Source organism: Equus przewalskii, chromosome 6, assembly GCF_037783145.1.
Source record: "Equus przewalskii isolate Varuska chromosome 6, EquPr2, whole genome shotgun sequence".
Classification (NCBI taxonomy): Eukaryota; Metazoa; Chordata; class Mammalia; order Perissodactyla; family Equidae; genus Equus; species Equus przewalskii.
The window spans coordinates 62,047,077-62,064,058 of NC_091836.1; the positions used below are offsets into that span (position 1 = coordinate 62,047,077).

Below are 16,982 nucleotides of genomic sequence, written 5' to 3' on the forward strand. Positions count from 1 at the left end.
TGTCACAGTCACAAAAGCTGAAAATGTAATCTGCATTCAGAGACCCTCAAACACAAATGTTCATATATAAAAATGGGCACTAATCAAGAATCACCAATATTTGAGGAAAGCAACACTGGTGAAGATTAGGACTAATTTAACCAAGAAGAAGTAACACCTACAGAGCAAGCAGAAGAAAACTTTACATTGTTTAATTATTCTCCTCAGGGAGATGTGAGAAGACACTCCCTAAGAAAAGAAACAACAAAAGACCCTGAAATAAATAAGATTAAATATTAATAACAATAGAATGAGGAAAAATATGTTGAGTTGAAATTTTTAGAAGATCCTTCTACATTACTCTTAGGTTAAAGAGAAAAAAAGCAAAATTACAAACTATTTTAGAAGCAAACAATGAAAGTACTAGCTATCAAAACTTGTAGAAAACTGTCAACACAGTATCAGAAAAAACATCTATAGCCTCAAATGCATTTATTAAAAAAAAAAGTAGAAGATAGATGGAGGGAGATAAACTCAAAAAAAGTAGAAGACAGAAATTACTTTAAAAAAAAAAACAGGGGCTGTCCCGGTGGCAGAGTGGTTAAGTTCGTGTGCTCAGCTTCAGTGGCCCAGGGTTTGCAGGTTTGGATCCCAGGTGCAGGCCTAGGACCGCTTGTCAGGCTATGCTTTGGCAGCATCCCACATAAAATAGAGGAAGATGGGCACAAATGTTAGCTCAGGGACAATCTTCCTCAGAAATAAATTAATCAATTAAATAAAACTTACTGAATGACATAGAAGGAGCTCTAGACACACCGTAATCTGAATTGGAAGGCTAAATATTATAAAGATGTCAATTCTCCCCAAATTAATCTGCAAATACAATTTATTTCCAAGGATAATTCCAGCTGGATTTTTTTAGTGGAATTTGGAAAGAATGAGGAATACACTCAAAATCTTTTCAATCTTCAAGCTACAAATATCACCTTTGCTTATAATTTTCTTCATAAAACTTGTGTTTTATAGCTAAAAATCACCACTTTCTTATTTTCTTTTTATTTCTATAAGCACTGCTAGCAATTGCCTTTCTTTTTTTCACTACTTTTTTGTAGAAAAGCAGCAAAATCTATTATATTAATAAAATAAATATAATAAATTATAAATTTATTATATATAAATATATAATAAAATATATAATAAAATGTATACTATACTTAATAAATTAAATATATATAAAATATAAATATGTTTTGTTTGTAAGAATAAATAAAATATGTAAATTATAAAACAAATATAATGTATTCAATACTTATTACGTACCTCACCCTCTGTGTGAATGCATATATATTATCTCACAAAATTCATGCAACCCTGTGTAAGACACTTTCAGTTATAAGTATCACTGATTTATATTCCACCAAGAAAGAAAAATCCCCACCATTTAATCTATATATCTCAACTTCAGAGCCAATAAAATTAAAAAGAAAATGTGTCTCAGAATCAATGAAGGATGTATTATCCCCATGGTGTAGGTAAGAAAACCGAAGCACATTAAGAGATTTAAGCAATTTCTCTCTTACTGCCCCTCTGTGCTCCAGCTTAGAAATGTCCTGCACAGATTGTATTTCCCCTTCCATCCTTATCCCACATTTAGAGCTGGTTTTTGATTGTTCATTTGGGGTTTTTTTTTTTATTTTTGTTTTTGTTTTAAAGATTGGCACCTGAGCTAACAACTGTTGCCAATCTTTTTTTTTTCCTGCTTTTTCTCCCCAAATTCCCCCAGTACATAATTGTATATTTTAGTTGTGGGTCCTTCTCGTTGTGGCATGTGGGATGCTGCCTCAAAGTGGCCTGATGAGTGGTGCCATGTCCGCGCCCAGGATCGGAACCAGTGGAACCCTGGGCCACCGAAGCGGAGCGTGCAAACTTAACCACTCGGCCACAGGGCCAGCCCCTGTCCATTTGTTTTTAATTAAGCATGTGCATAAAAACTACACCACACTTTTCCTACTAGAAGCATCAAATTTACTTGAACAACTCCAGAATCCATGAACATTTGCAGGATTGGGTTCCCTGTGTTTAAAGGCAATTCTAATGTTTCATATGACCTAAAGACAGGACCCCTCACTCAGATAACATATTTCATGTACTGAATAGGGTTTTCCCTTTTATGGCAAACATCTCAGAGTTTGGGAGAAGCTGAAGGGGAACACTTGAAAAGAAAAGGAGCATTCCTTAGCAGAAAGAATGTTTACTAGAGATCCAGAGGCCTTGTTTCCTTAGTAGAAAGAGCATTTAAATAGAGATGCAGAGGGCTCGTTCTTCTTCTGATCTTCCCTTTGGACCACCGGGATTGGTGAGAGACTGTGAGGAGCCCCCCAGCATTTCCTCCTTTACCCACTCAAGTTGGAAAGGATCCTAGAGGACCTCTGCTTCAACCCTTATGTTACAATGAGGAACTGAGGCCCTGATGGAGGAAGTGACCAGCCCCCAACACACAGTCCACAGAAAGAGCCTGGGCTCTGGGGTCTGTCTTGAGTCTGGGCTCAAGCCCTGCTCTGCCACTGGTTGTCCATGTGACCTTGGGCAGCTCCCTCAAGCTCATTGGAAAAGAGGTGTAATAATTCTTCCCTTAAAGTGGTGAGGATTAATGAATTCCTGACACATAGCCTGGAATAAGAACATAATCAATAAACAGCACTTATTATTTACTCTCTGCAACTTCCCATCATTTACCCTGGCTATGCTTTCTTGAACTGTGCAGGGTGAGCTGGATCCCTCTTTAACACAGCAGCCCTTCATGTAAGTGAGGAACTCAGTCCTGTCCTCCAAGTCTTACCCAGATCAAACTATACGGTCCCTTCCATCCCAATTTTTGTGACATGATTTTTTGGAGCCAGCTATCCTCCTTGAAATATTCCATTTGTAAACATTTCTTTTAAAGTGGTACATACTACTAAAGAGTCAATATAGAAAGAAAAAAAATGACAGAACATGAAAAAATATTCGCAGCATATATTAGAGGAAGGATTACTATCAATCTAGTACAGAGGTGGAAAAAAATTCTATACCATACACTGCATGTATAATTTTTAAAAAATTAGGATCTCAATTAAGAACTGGACGAAGGGTATGAACTCAAAATTCATGCAAAAGGATTTAGAACTCATGAACAAACATCTAGACAATCAATCTCATTAATAACCAAAGAAATAAAGACTAAAAATGATTATGAGGTGCCAGTTTATATGTAAAATTAGTATAGAAAAAAAGATTTTTGTCATGGTAATATCTGGTGCTAGTGAGGGTACAGGGCAACTGGTTCATTCAAAAGTACCAATGCCAGGATAAATTTGGACAACTTATTTATAAAACAATTTGGTAAAATACATAAAGAGCAATAACATTCATACTCCAATCCAATAAAGTCAAGTCTGGAAGTTTATCTTAAAGAACGAAAATATTTTATATTGTTTATGAAAGAAGGCTCAATGGCCAACAAAAGGGATTGGTTTTAAAATTTTAATCTACACTGTCTAATATAATGATTTTAAAGTCTCTGTACTCACATGAGAAAATGGCAATATTATACAATTTATATTGAACAGTTAATAAATAGGTAATATCAAGTTTTTTAAAAGTAAACTGTAGAATTGTATATACATTGTTATTTATTACAACTGTACTGTAAATAAAAGGATTCATAAGAAAAAAGACTATTAATAAATACACCAAAATATGTAAATAATTGTTTTATTGGGATAGCGGAACTATTTTTACTTTTCTTTTCACTTCAGCTGGGAGACTACGTGGTGACTGTACTCTGGGGTACTCTGGAGGCTGCAACTGCAGAAACAGCGAACACCTCTGCAGGAAAATTCAGTGAAGTGAATCTTTGCTTTCACAAAGGAATTTAGCAAAAGATTTAAAAAATAGTAATAATGCATTTATTTCAAAAGCAAGTATTGCCAAAAACAATTTACCTAAAACCACTTGACTCCATGATCTGGAGGCTGGTAAAAACATATCAATTCATGAGGGATGCATATATAAATTTGTATAAAAAGATGTCATGGCTATTTTCATTTGGGAACAGCTCTTGCCGTTGAAATTATAAATCTGCATTGTTTTTACCAGAAGAAGATAAAAATATTAAAAGGACAGCCAGGGTACTATCTTGTTAGGAATAACTTCCCAAACAGCTCCTTGGGAATGTTTTGCTTTACAGTTATTTCATTTGCTGGCTTTGGTTAAGAGGGTCTGAGAGACCTGGACCTTGAGCCCAGTTCTGACAGTAATTAGCTATAAGGCTCTGAGTGAGTTATTTAACTTCTCCAAGGCTCAGTTCTCTCATCTGTGAAATGAGATTGAGAATACTTAGTTACAGATGTGTTGTAAGGAATAAATGAGAAAAGGTGTGTACTTTTAAGGACCTATCAAAGCATTAGGAATAGAAGGGTTTGCAAGGCAGATGGCTGGACACAGTGCCCTATCCCCCTACCAACCTGCAAAGTTCCTGAGGGAAATATAAGTGTCGGGAAAGCTCTGGCAAAAGAACACCCTTTACTCCTACGCGGCCCCAAACACCAACACAGACTAGGCCATGTGGAGCACTCCTTTGTCTACAGGCCTGGATCATGGTTTCCAAGCCAACTAAGTGGCTTCCTTTGCCCCTTCCCTGTCAGCTCACATGAGAATCCCAGGTCTTACAGCTCAGATAGGAGGACAGATCAATGCAGAAAAAGCACAAACAAAAGAGCCTGTGTGCACAGGAACCAGAGCAAGAGGGCCTCTGTGAGCCTGGCCGCAGTAGAATGGGTCCTGGCTTCCCAGGCTGGGGAAGTAAAAGCAGCCCTTGGCCTGTCTCACCTTTACACAGCATGGAACAAGATGCTCAAGGAGCACAAGAGAGGCAGAGATGACCGTGGTGTTCCCTGAGGAGGAGAAACCCAACCCTTCTGGATGAAAGAGGATCCCAAAAAACCAACCCCATGTGAGTGCTGACCTTTAAATGGTTCAACTCAGTGGATGCTCCCCTCCCTGGTCCAACAAAATGTGTTCAGACATGAGCAGTCTGTGGCAATGCTCTTTCTACACAGGATGGAGAGAATCAGGTGGCAGCAAAGACTGGTGAGTCTCCCCCAGTGACTCACATGAAGGACCAACGCATGGTCAATCACACAAATGCTGTGTCCTTTCCCCTCCTGGGCTCCTGGCATTATTTAAATGAAAGGGACAGTAGAGCTTATCTATTCCAGAACAGAGGGCTGGGTTTCAGCTAATTAGGAGGAGAGAGGGGATCAGGTGTGAGCCTTCACCAGCAATCACATGTAACCGGCTCCAGAGAGTATAACAGCCCTATAACTAATCTCTCCCTCTCCCCTACATTCATTGTCTACCCTGCAACCACAGAGATCTCTCCAAATTGCTCATCTGATTGTGCAACTCCTCAGTTGAAAGTGCTTCAGTGTTCTCACTGTGTGCAGAGTAAGTTCCAAAAGTTCAAGTTCCTTGGCATGACATCAAGGCTCTTGTCTTCCTTGTCATGCTCTGCTACTCACTAGCTCTGTGACCCTCAGTGAGTTCATTAACTAGTCTATGTTTTTGCTTCCTTGTTTGCAAAATTAAAATAACATAGTCTCTATCTCTTAGGGATTTTGTTAAGATTAAATGACATAATACATGCGTAGCTCTTAGAACAGAGCCTGGTACATGGGAAGCACTCAAGATATGTTAGATCTTATTACCATTGTCATCATCATCACCATCACAATCTATTATTCCATACCCCTCTACATGTTTTTCCCCTTGCCTGGAGTAAGCTGCCTGACATTTTATACCAGCCAGCTCCTACTCATCCCTCAAGAGTCAATCCAACATTGCCTTCCCCTACAAGCCTTCTCTGAATGCCTAGTCTGGTGAGGTCTCCCTTCTCTGTGATGCAGAGTTCCCAGTGCTTAGCAATCATAGCACTTAGCACACTCCAGTGTACTTGTCAATGATCTGTCTTCCTCCCCAGACTGGCGAGCTCTGCAAGGGCGGGGGCCAAATCTTATTTATCTTTGAATTGCCAGGCCCAGCAGAATAAATGATGCACTGTAAGTAGTCAGTAAATTTTCATTGTATGGAAATGACACTGAAAGTATCATGGACCCAGCACTATATGAGTTACTATGAGGGAGACAAAAGGAGAAAAGGATGAGTCCTTGGATTGGAGGAGTATATATACTTGTTGGCCAATCCCAAACAGTCCACGGATTGACTTGTACATGGAGGAGCTCCAAGGGAGTTCTGAGATGAGGTACATTCTTGAGGCCTGAGGACACAGGGACTACCCACCCTCGGTCAGACACCAAGTCCGTCCCATCCAGGCCAGGCTCTGAAGTTTACAGCCAAAAATGTTTCCAAGAGGGCCCAATGGTCTCATATTTGATGAGCCAAAAATAAGGCCGGCTGTGACCTCATTTGGGAGGGCTGTGTGGCTGTACGTCAGGCCCTCCTACACTGCTAGTGGCTCTGCAGAGTTGGCAAAGGATTTAGACAAATCCAGTTTACTGCAGCCAATTCTCAAGGGAACCGCCCTGCTCACACTCCTCACTGAGGGAAGAAGTCATACTTTGAGCCTCCAGACCTGTCCTTCCTCCTGGTCAGAGCCATTTAGAAGTAAGGGTTCAAATACTCAAGGGCAGCCAATCCAAGGTGGGCCAAGAACCTGCAGAAGAAAGCTCTGTCCAAACAAGGCCAACAGGAACTAACTGAGCCAGTCTGATTCTCGGTCCCAGGAAGTTGGTTGGAGAGTAAGGAAAGGAACAGACATCTGGTGGAGAGAGAAGAAGCAAGAATGCTGCGCTGGTTATTCTGTGCTTGCCCTCGCTTCCACGCCTGATCCATTTTCCACCCCTCTCTGCCCTAGTCCCCTGAGCACATCCCCAGTGTCCTTTACCTTCTGGCTTCCAGCTGGGTTCAAGTGCAGCCAGTGGGGCAACTGGCAGGAGATGGGAGACTGGAAGAGAGAAAGGTCATGGTAATTAACCCTCCCACTCTCTTCCTCCCACACCCCAGTTCTGGCAATATCTGCCTTCCTCTATGGCCACAGTTTCTGTCAGGCATTCTTAAACAGCTTCAACTTTCAACCACATTCCAAGACCACTATCTCCTCCCTTTGCTCCTATAGACCTGGGAGTGATATTGGCTTCCTGTCCATGCTAGTTTCTGGAGTCCCCTAGTGGGTTCCTTATTTCTGCCCACATTTTTGCAAATAGTCCCTTCATTTAAAAGTTGCTTCAAAAATCTCAGCTGAGGAATGCCAACCATTTCCTGCCAGGATCTGGAGTGATCTAAAGGCTTACAAAGAGAAACAAAAAGAAAAAGTCACCTTAATGGTGTAACAACAGAGTGAGAAGCTACAAAATCTGACTCCTGAGGCCCTGGATTCTGAGTGGACTTCCTGTTTAGGCTCCATTAGGCCTTGCTGTACTAGGATCCACCTCTTCCCCTGAGGTAAGGCCTTGTCTTTCAGCTTTCCAGAGCTGGGCTCACATGTCTATTTTCCTTACTACCACATGTCTCTTTAACAAACACCCCATTCTCCTGTTCTCACACAACTTTCAACAGCTAAGAGGCTGGAAGGCGGGCCCTCACACACTGCCGGTGGCCCGTAGAGCTGGCACAGCATTTGGGAAAGCCCACTTTGCTGCAGCCGCCATTAGCTTACCGCTTGGCTCCATCAGAAGGAGGAGAGGACCACTCAGAGCCTGGACATGGCCTCAGATTGGGGCCTATAGACTCTGCACTATCATCAATGAGACAAACTAAATCAAGTAGGAGCAATTTGAGCCCCATTATTACAAAGGAAGCTTATTTATACACATTCTCTTCTAATTTAAGCATTCTCTTCAGTTCTTCTTTAGTGATGATTATTTTCCCATCTTCTATCCTTCAGAAAGGACCTAGAATGCAGCCTCACCTATGTGTTCATGGCCTCAAATAGCTGACACATTAAGCAAGCAGCAGTGGGAACCAAGCTCTTATGATTCGTTTGTGTCCTGATTTCATCAACATTTTTAAACTTGCTGTTACTTAATTTTCTATTCTTACACCTGTTCACATATTTTATCTGGGAGGCAACCTGCCACATATTGACCCATAAAATGAGAACCTGAAAACTAAAAAATAAACCAAGAGTCTAGATAAAACTAAAAAGAATTTCATTCTTCAGAGATGCTGGAGAGGAGGAAGTTTGTGCAACCACCACAATTGGATTAGCTCACCTCCAAGGCCCTTCCTGCTCCGAGAATCTTTACGAGAGTGATTTTTGCCTGGAAGGGTAAGTCTCATGCTGGTAGGCCCAGTTCATTTATTGCTAGGATCTGTGCCTGCTGTCATCAAGTGGGTAGGGTCTGGGGGCGCTACTTGACTCCTACCTGCAGCACCATCCTCACCGAGTCTCGGGAGCTAGTCCTGTCCAGAGCAGCATAAGAGGTTTGTCCTGACCATCTCTATATTGTTCCTTCAGAGACTGTCAGTGCCCCAAGGGCAGCAACCATGCCTCTGCACTTCTCTTGGCTAAGGCCCTAAACACAGCAGATTCTCAGAGAACGCTGGCTAAATGAATCAGGGAATGTGGTTCCCTGTGCCTAATCGCCATCCTGGCAGCATTCCCAGCAGCCCCAGTGGGGTAGACACGGTGAAGTGGCTTGTTCAGGCCCCTCTATGGTGCTCTCGACAGAGGCTGCAAAACTAAAAATGCAATTTCTAAAGCTCCTTTTCATCTAGGTTCTGAATGTGATTTAGTTTCTCTAATCAGACGTGCTGGTCTGAAACTTAAATTCAGAATGGAGTTGCATGGGGAAAGAGACAAAGCACAAGGCAGCCATTTTGGGGTGTAGATCAGAGTTGAACTGCCTTGGATCCAAAGACAATAGCTGTGGCAGCAGCTTCCTGATTTTGGCAAAGGCAGCAACTCTGCAGTACGACTTTGGGGAGTCATTCCTGGAAGCTCAATACGGATTCTGTTTCTTCGGCCCTTCCAACAATTCTGTGAGCCATAAATGCTTGCCCATAAACCCCTTTCTGCTAACCAGGTGAACAGACACTATTATTTCTAACTACGAACCTTGACTGACCCCCTCATACCCTCTCAGACTGCTCCTGGCCTTCCACCTTCCAAAGTTTATTCCCCAAACTCAAACTCCCATGCTCTTAATCACGGCTCAGTTTACCTAAACTATATTAAGAACTTGCTGTGCTTGGGGCCTTGGGCTAGATGCTGGAATTACTGACATGAATGGGACCTAGTCCCTGCCCTCCTGGAGTTTGTAGTCTAGTGAGGCAACTAATTGGGTAATCAAATAATTTACCCATCAGAGATAGGGAATCCAGGATGATTTTAAATGGGAGACACTTATGTTCCAGGAAGCTCACTTGGAAGGCAGCTCATCTCTGTTCCACAAGTGTTCACCGAGCACTATTCTGAGCATCTTCTAGAAAGTGAAACAAGGATCAGTAAACATTTGATGAGATAAGAGATTTTTAAAACCACCATGAACAAACAACACTGTTCACCATAGTCAGGCTGACTTCCCTAAGGAGAAAACACATACACCCCCCACCAACTCAATGTTGTTTCTTCATAATAAAGGCTCCCACTCATTGCTTACAACAGTGCAAGGGACACTCAAAATCTTACCTACCCGTGACTGCTGGAGAAAAGAACACTGCTTGACTTTGAGAGTCCAAAGACTTTGTGGTGCTCCAACTCTATCTCCTGTTAATCTCTCTGTCCATCCTGAGGCTCAGGCACATCTAACTTCACCATCTCCAAAACATGACCGGCCTCGTCCCTCTGTCCCTTCCCCCGCAACCCTCCATACTGCTCTTCTGCCTTGCGAAAATTCTACCCATCCTCCTTGGCTCAGCTGAATGCCACCTGTTATCAAAAAACCTTCTATTGATCCCTAGAGACGGGATTAACTTTTCACTCTGCACTGTAGACCCTTGACATTTGTAGATTTTAACATTCTCCATTTTGAACATTTTCAAACCACCCCAAAGGTCCAAGATATGGGCTAATTTGGAATTTTGTTGAGGAGAGAATTTGAATTACAACTGCCGTGAGGCTGGTGGACAGGAAAGTGTTACTGAGCCAAGAGGGTGGTGACAAGTTTTGGTATAAATCAGGTCCTGGAGGATAAAGAGAACAGAGAATGGTGACACCTTTTATTTCCATCCTCACCTTTATCCCACTCTGTTAGAAAAGAAGGGGTTAGTAAGGGATTGAAATCTAGTCCCTGAACCCAAGCAAAAGAGTCTGGGGGCATCAGGAGATACAGGCCAGGCCCTCTAATAGGGGAAATGAGGAAGGCTGTGTAGGGGGAATGGCCAAGGACCAAGGGGGCAGGATTGAAGTGCTGCTGATTAGAATCCAGGGCTCGAGCACCACTTGTCAGGTAGGAGCTCAAGGCCTTAGGGCCAGAGTGGACCAGGTACCCAGGAGCCAAGCACCGTATTTCCATATTTTGTCACACCTACTAATCGAGCCTGACAGGGTCACAATATTTCTGTCATATTTTTTCTGAATTCCGGGGGGGAATATGAAGCTACAGAGGATCCCCCAAGTGCAGAGGTCCCAAAGGCCTTGGCATGTAGCTGCTGAAATGTGAAAGCCCACTGTTAGAGAGAGCCTGCATCACAGCTCCCGTCACCTTCAAGAGCCGGAGATCCTGCCTTCCCCTCCACTAGACTGGCCAGGGACTTTGTCACGGTGGTCCTTGTAGCTATCTGTGGGACCACAGGTCAGAGTGGAGCAATCATGGCACTTGTCCACTTGGCCATGTGATTGGTCCAGGAGTGAAATCAAATTCAAGCTGGCCTATGAATCTTTTGTCTTTGAATGTTTGGACTTGGAACCAGAGAAAACTCAGTCAGTCTCTCCCTGGTGGCTGAAGTCAGATGTAAAATTTCAGAGCTGTCAGAGGCTGTTTTCCTACCATATTGAAAAAGCCAGTCTGCAGGTGAATAACAGAAATAATAGTATGAACAGCTAACATTTCTAAACACCTTCTATGCGCTTAAACCAGGCACTATGCCACCCCTTTCTGTGCATTAACTCCTTCAGTCCTCACAACAACCACAGGAGGTAAGTAATGTGATTGTCCTTGTTTACAAATGAGGAAACTGAGGCGAAGCAAGGTTAAGTCACTTGCACAATATCACAACTAGAAAGTAACAAAGCCTAGGTTTGTCTGGCTCCAGAGCCCATTGTTTTAACCATTACTCTACCTTGCAGAGCTGGCAGGCAGAAGGGAGGAACAAGGAGAGGTGACAAGAGGCCTGGTCATGTTCATGCCTCTGTTCCAGCTGTTCTGGACTACATCTGGAACCATTCTGCCCTGTGTCTGTAGAGAAGGACATGAGTGCACCCAACACAGGGTTGGTTCTCAAGGTGAGTTTCTGTCGCTAGTAACTAAAAAATTCCTGACAAAGACAGTATCTCCCCAGTATGTAGCACGGCGTCCACCAACCACCTTCTTACTCTGCGTCTTACTCTTCCCGGCTCAACTGGGGAGTCAAAGTGAGATTCCACTTCCAAATGAAATCAAATCCTTAAAACTCTCCAATATGCTTCTAGTGCCCTAGGAGAAAGTCAAGACTTCTCTGTGTAACATACAAGGTCCTTCAGGGCCTTGCTCTGCTTCATTTCTCACCATCCCTCTGTCCCTGCCCCCTTCTCATGGTAATCTACAGCAAGAGGGAGAAAAATGAATTCCTGGCCTTCCATGTGCTCTCCTCCCCAAATCCCACCACCATTTTTCCTAAGCTCACCCCAATAGCTCACAAGTAGTTCTGAGGACTGGCATCTGCTTTGGGTCCTGCTACCCTGACTGGTTTCTGCTACTCCCTGCTCCAGAGGCAGAAAGCCAGAGACAGAAGCTCAAGACCTCAGCACACCCAGACAAGCCAGGTGAGCAACCTGGCTGACTCCCAAACGTTCCCTCATCATCTCTGTCCACTGTGCTTCAGCTACCTGCGATTCTATTACCTAACTGAAACAACATATGAGAAAGTGCCCTGCACAGTGCCTAGAACATAGTAGTTGCTCAGTATGTGATATTTTCCTTCCTTCCTTCCTTTCTTCCTCTCCTGGGAACCCCATTATTGAATGCTATTGTCCTCATCCTGCCCCTGTGAAAGCATCTCAGGCAAGACTCCCCACTTCATCTGCCCTTGGCTTATCTGAGGATTATTAGGCCTACCACCCAAGTCCTGAGATCTGACAAGAATGGTTCAAGTCCCAATGCCTTAGGTCAAGGTAGCTGCTACTTCGAGTTCTGGGTCTGAGGCTGCAGGTGAGCATCAAAGGGCTTAGCTGTGAAAAGGGAAGAGCTTCAGAGGCTGCCACCCCAGCAGACGCGATAGGGCCTGCCCACACAGCACCTTTCCCTGACCCTAGATTCACTATAAAAAGAACAAGCTCAAAGCAAGCTGTTCTGGAAGCACCATTCCATCTTCACAGCAATGCTATTTGTGTCAGCAGAAGAAAGAGGGCTGGAGCATCCCATTCTGGTACAATTGGAACAATTACTGCTTAAATATGATAATTACAGTTTGATCATTTTGTAGGCAAAGGCAAGATTGGTTCCAAGATTTTCTCCTCCTTGTTGGAACTTTCTGTGAAGAAACTGCTTATGTTCCAGGACCACAGGCTTCGTATTTCAGATCTAGATGTGAATGTCTTCCAGCGCCAGCTTACCAAAAAGACATAAATTCTGATATTTCTCTTTTGTGCTGTGCTGCTAAATTTAGAGGTGAGCCAAGGCAATTTTCTGGATAAATTAGGCCAGGAGGACTAGACTCTTTGCATGTGTCCATCAGTTTAAGAGCTGACTATCCTGTCAGAAACCATACTGACATCTTGGCAGCCATTTAACCAAGGTAGCAACATAAACAGGCCTATCAAGGCCTTGAATATAGAATAAAGCTATATTCACATTGTATTTTGTATCTGCATAAGCTGTATCTGCATCTGATCACATTTGGTTTTTGTGAGCTGCATAACTGGTCTGCCTATTCTGGACACCAGACTCTTACCTGAATGATTCAAGGCTTAGAACCTTATCATGGTAGCAAATAGCTGAGAATAAACAATCTATGGAATAAAATATATACAGACTACTACACAAATTATTTAAGCATAAGTATATATAAAACTGACTATAGGGGCTGGCCCCGTGGCCGAGTGGTTAAGTTCGCGCTCTCCGCTGCAGGCGTCCCAGTGTTTCGTTGGTTCGAATCCTGGGCGCGGACATGGCACTGCTCGTCAGACCACGCTGACGCAGCGTCCCACATACCACAACTGGAAGAACCCACAATGAGAAATATACAACTATGTACTGGGGGGCTTTGGGGAGAAAAAGGAAAAAATAAAATCTTTAAAAAAAAAAAAAAAAAACTGATTATAACCACCACAGTGGGATGGGAAGGTATCTTCCGGAATGGTGAAACTCTTTGATCCTTAGCCAAGTACGGCTAATGAAACATTTCTGCCCTCTTCCTGTCCAGGTCTTCATTTGTCTCCCTGCTTCTGCATTTTGATCCTTTTCTAGGCCCCACAGGGCCCTTGTTCTGCATACATCTGCCTTTAATGGCCACCTCCTAGTCTTGAGGTTTTGAGAATTCTCAGTCTCTCCTTCTGTAGTAGTTCCAAGCTCATGCCTTAAGTACTGATGGAATCAACATATGAAGATTTTTAAGGTTTTAGTGGTCCTTATTCCTAATATACCAATGCAAATATCCACAAATCCTCAAAGTTAAAGAGGTTCAAAATCCTGCTAGCCTTTCTGCAGCTGCTTGGAGCTGAGCAGTGTCACATGTGTCCCTCGGGCTTTAGAGGGAAGAGCACTAGCTCCAGATGAAGTGCCATCTTCAGGGGTCTCCCACCACCCAGAGGTCCTCTACTCCAGGCTACTCCTCATGTCTCATGAATATCCCCTCCTGCCTACTGAAGTTTGAGTATTGCAGTTTCTTCACTCAGATTCTCTCATATTTAGCCTCCACATGTTCTGCTAATCTGCAAAGGACACCCTTTGTCATCTCTCGGTTTTCCACAAGCAAAAATCCACCCCTTTCACAAGGAATTCCTTGTCCACTTCAAAAAGAAATGGGCCTTCCCTCAAAAAGTTAAGCAGAATTACCATATGACCCTGCAGTTCCACTCGTAGGTATATACCCAAAGAATTGAAAATAGATACTCAAATAAGGGCATGTACACACACGTTCATAGCATCATTATTCATAATAGCCAAAAGGTAGAAACAGCCCAAATCTCTATCATCAGATGAATGGAGAAACAAATTGTGGTATATATTCAACAAAATATTATTCAGCCATAAGAAGGAATGAAGTACTGATATATGCTACAACGTGGATGAACCTCCAAAACATTATGCTAAGTGAAAGAAGTCAGACACAAAAGACTACATATGGTATAATTCAACTGATTTCATATGAAATACCCAATATCGGTAAATGCATAGAGACAGAATGCAGATTGGTGGTAGCTGAGGTCTGGGAGGGGTGGGGAGTGGGGAGAACCTGTTTACCAGGTAAAGGTTTTACTTCGGAGCGATGGAAATATTTTGGAACAGATAGAAGCGGTAGTTGTACAATATTGTGAATGCACTACACGCCTACATGCTACTGAACTGTCCGCTTTAAGACGGTTTATTTTATGTTGTGAATTTCCCATCAAAAAAAATTTTTTTTTTAAGTAAAAGGCCAAGTTACAGAAGAAGGAGCTACCAATAAAAGAAAGACCTTCTTGATGATAAAAGCTAAAAACAGGGTAGGGATGGTAGGAGTAAAATCAATCAAGGGCCCCCAAGTTCTCCCCAAAGTGATAGAGTGGAACAGTGGCAAAAGGCCTGGACCAGGAGTCAGGAGTTGGGGCTCTGCCACCAAGTAGCCAGTTTCTCTCCCCTCAGATCCTCAAGCTCCCTCAGCCGCAGACCCAGAGGACTACCTCAAAGGGCTGTTTTGAGGCTTAAAGCAAACAGTGAAGAGGAAAGTATTCATTGCCCACCATAAAAAGGCAAGGTTTTCTCTGCCATTCAGGGCTCAAATTCTAGCCTCCTCGTAGTGTGTCCTTGGACAAGTTACTTAACCTCTCTAAACCTTGTTTTTATCTCTACCTATCTTGCAGGATTGTTGTGAAGACTGACAATAATGTACGCAAAGTGTCGAGCCCCCATTACCTGCTCAGTAAATTGAAGCTATTATTAAATGGGCAGGGCCAGTTACTGCAGGGAAGGGAAAGAATAAGGGAAAGTGAGCAAAATGGGTGTTGGGGTGAAGATGGGTGTCAGCAAAAATGTCATGATAGCACAAAATTGACGTATTAGATGGCATCTGTGCTGCCCCTTCCCTCTCCTGCGTCCATAGAGGACATTGCCAATCACTAGTGACATTCTTTCTCATACAAGTCAATGCTTTGTTCTGAGCAGTTAATCCAAGGAAGTTGTTGTGAAGATGAAATCTATTTGCTACCCCTGTCCTAGATATTTTGTTTTCTTGAACAAATGAAAAAAGCTGTGGAACAGCCTCTCTTGGAGGATAAGAGTTCACGTACCCTAAGAGCAGCCACGATTTCACAATATGTGCTCAATGAGAATAAAAGGTAGGAGGGAGAAAAACAGGTGTCTCAGTACAGTGTGCAGCGTGTTCAATTCTGATCTCCACCCTTACTTGCTCTGTGACCTGGGACAGGTCACTTCAGCCTTCTAACTGCAGTTTTCCCATCTGTAAAATAGGGGCAATAATACCCAACTCATGGAATTGCTAAGGATCTGAAATGAACTGGTGTATGAACAAGCTTATATGACAGGGTAAAGCAATAGCTATATATAAGGAGTTCTTTGGGGAAGAATGTCTCACTGTGTGGTTGGAGAGGGGAGGCCACAGGCCATGAGAGTACCCCAGTGCAGAAATTGGGCCCCAAAAGTGAGGGGACTCTGAAATCCTATTTTCCAGGCAGATCCCTGTGAGATTCAAGGCAGCCAAGCCATACAATGAGGAAGCCGTCTCTGATCAGGCACCTTGAGGCCAGAGCTGTGGACTCTGCCTGGCAAAAGATCATCCCTGGTCCAGAAAGAGGAGTTCTTCAAAGTCCTTCAGGTCAGTCTCTAGGACAGAGACCTAGGTGAAATATATGGCCCTGACTCCTGGAAGTCTAGACAAGAGGACTGAGCAAAGAGCAGGCCAAGACCCTTTCTTTTCAACGCTACTCCCCAGCCTTCAGCAATTCCTCTTTACCCATGGATGAAGTCAAAGAGAAGTCGAGGGCCAGCCCCACCTCTTCCAACCTCACCTTCTGAATCCCTCCACCCTGAACCCTTGTTCCAGCCATTTTCTGAGACAAACCAGGCTCTCTCACACATACCTCCTGGCTTTTGCAAGTGCTCTCGCTTTTTATACCCCATACCATCATCGACCAAATCCATTCAACTAAATACTTTTCTACCCATCCTTCCAAACTCAAGCCTTCCCAGGGCTCCCTGCTTTGGGTAGTACACGCCTCTCTTACGCATTCCCTCAACAGTCTGTACTTCCCTTCATCACAGTATTGATTAAAATTAGACTGATAGCAACCTGGGGGCAGGACGGTGTCTTCTGTCTGGATCCTCTAGGCTTAGCACGGTGCCTGGCACCATAAATAGTGCTCAGTAAGGATTAGTTCAAAGAATAAATGAATAATCAATGAGAGATACTGTCAGAATTGCAAAGCATATAATGTTTGAACAAGTCTTTTTTTCCTTGTTCTTTTCCTTTAATCATTCTTTTCTTTGATTCATTGTAATCAGCAAACTTAGTGTCACTGCCAGCCCCCTAATACAATCAGAAAAAAATTTCCCCAGATTTGTGCGGGGTAGGGGTTAGTGGTCACTTTTAAGCAGTGAAAAACGCAGTCTTAACATAAAATAACACAAAGCTTTTGTGACAATGGGCTC

At 43.1% G+C, this 16,982-nt stretch overlaps 1 protein-coding gene and 1 long non-coding RNA gene across 2 annotated transcripts in view; one reads left to right on the forward strand and one right to left on the reverse strand.

Annotated features, from left to right (window-relative positions):
* The window catches only part of ANKRD42 (ankyrin repeat domain 42), a 179,479-nt gene that overhangs the window by 91,163 nt on the left and 71,334 nt on the right, over positions 1–16,982 (reverse strand). The window lies entirely within an intron of this gene.
* On the forward strand, positions 6,802–13,139 carry LOC139083946 (uncharacterized). The gene is made up of 4 exons (XR_011541110.1): positions 6,802–7,479; positions 8,198–8,305; positions 11,267–11,422; positions 12,601–13,139. It is a non-coding gene; the product is annotated as an uncharacterized lncRNA (long non-coding RNA).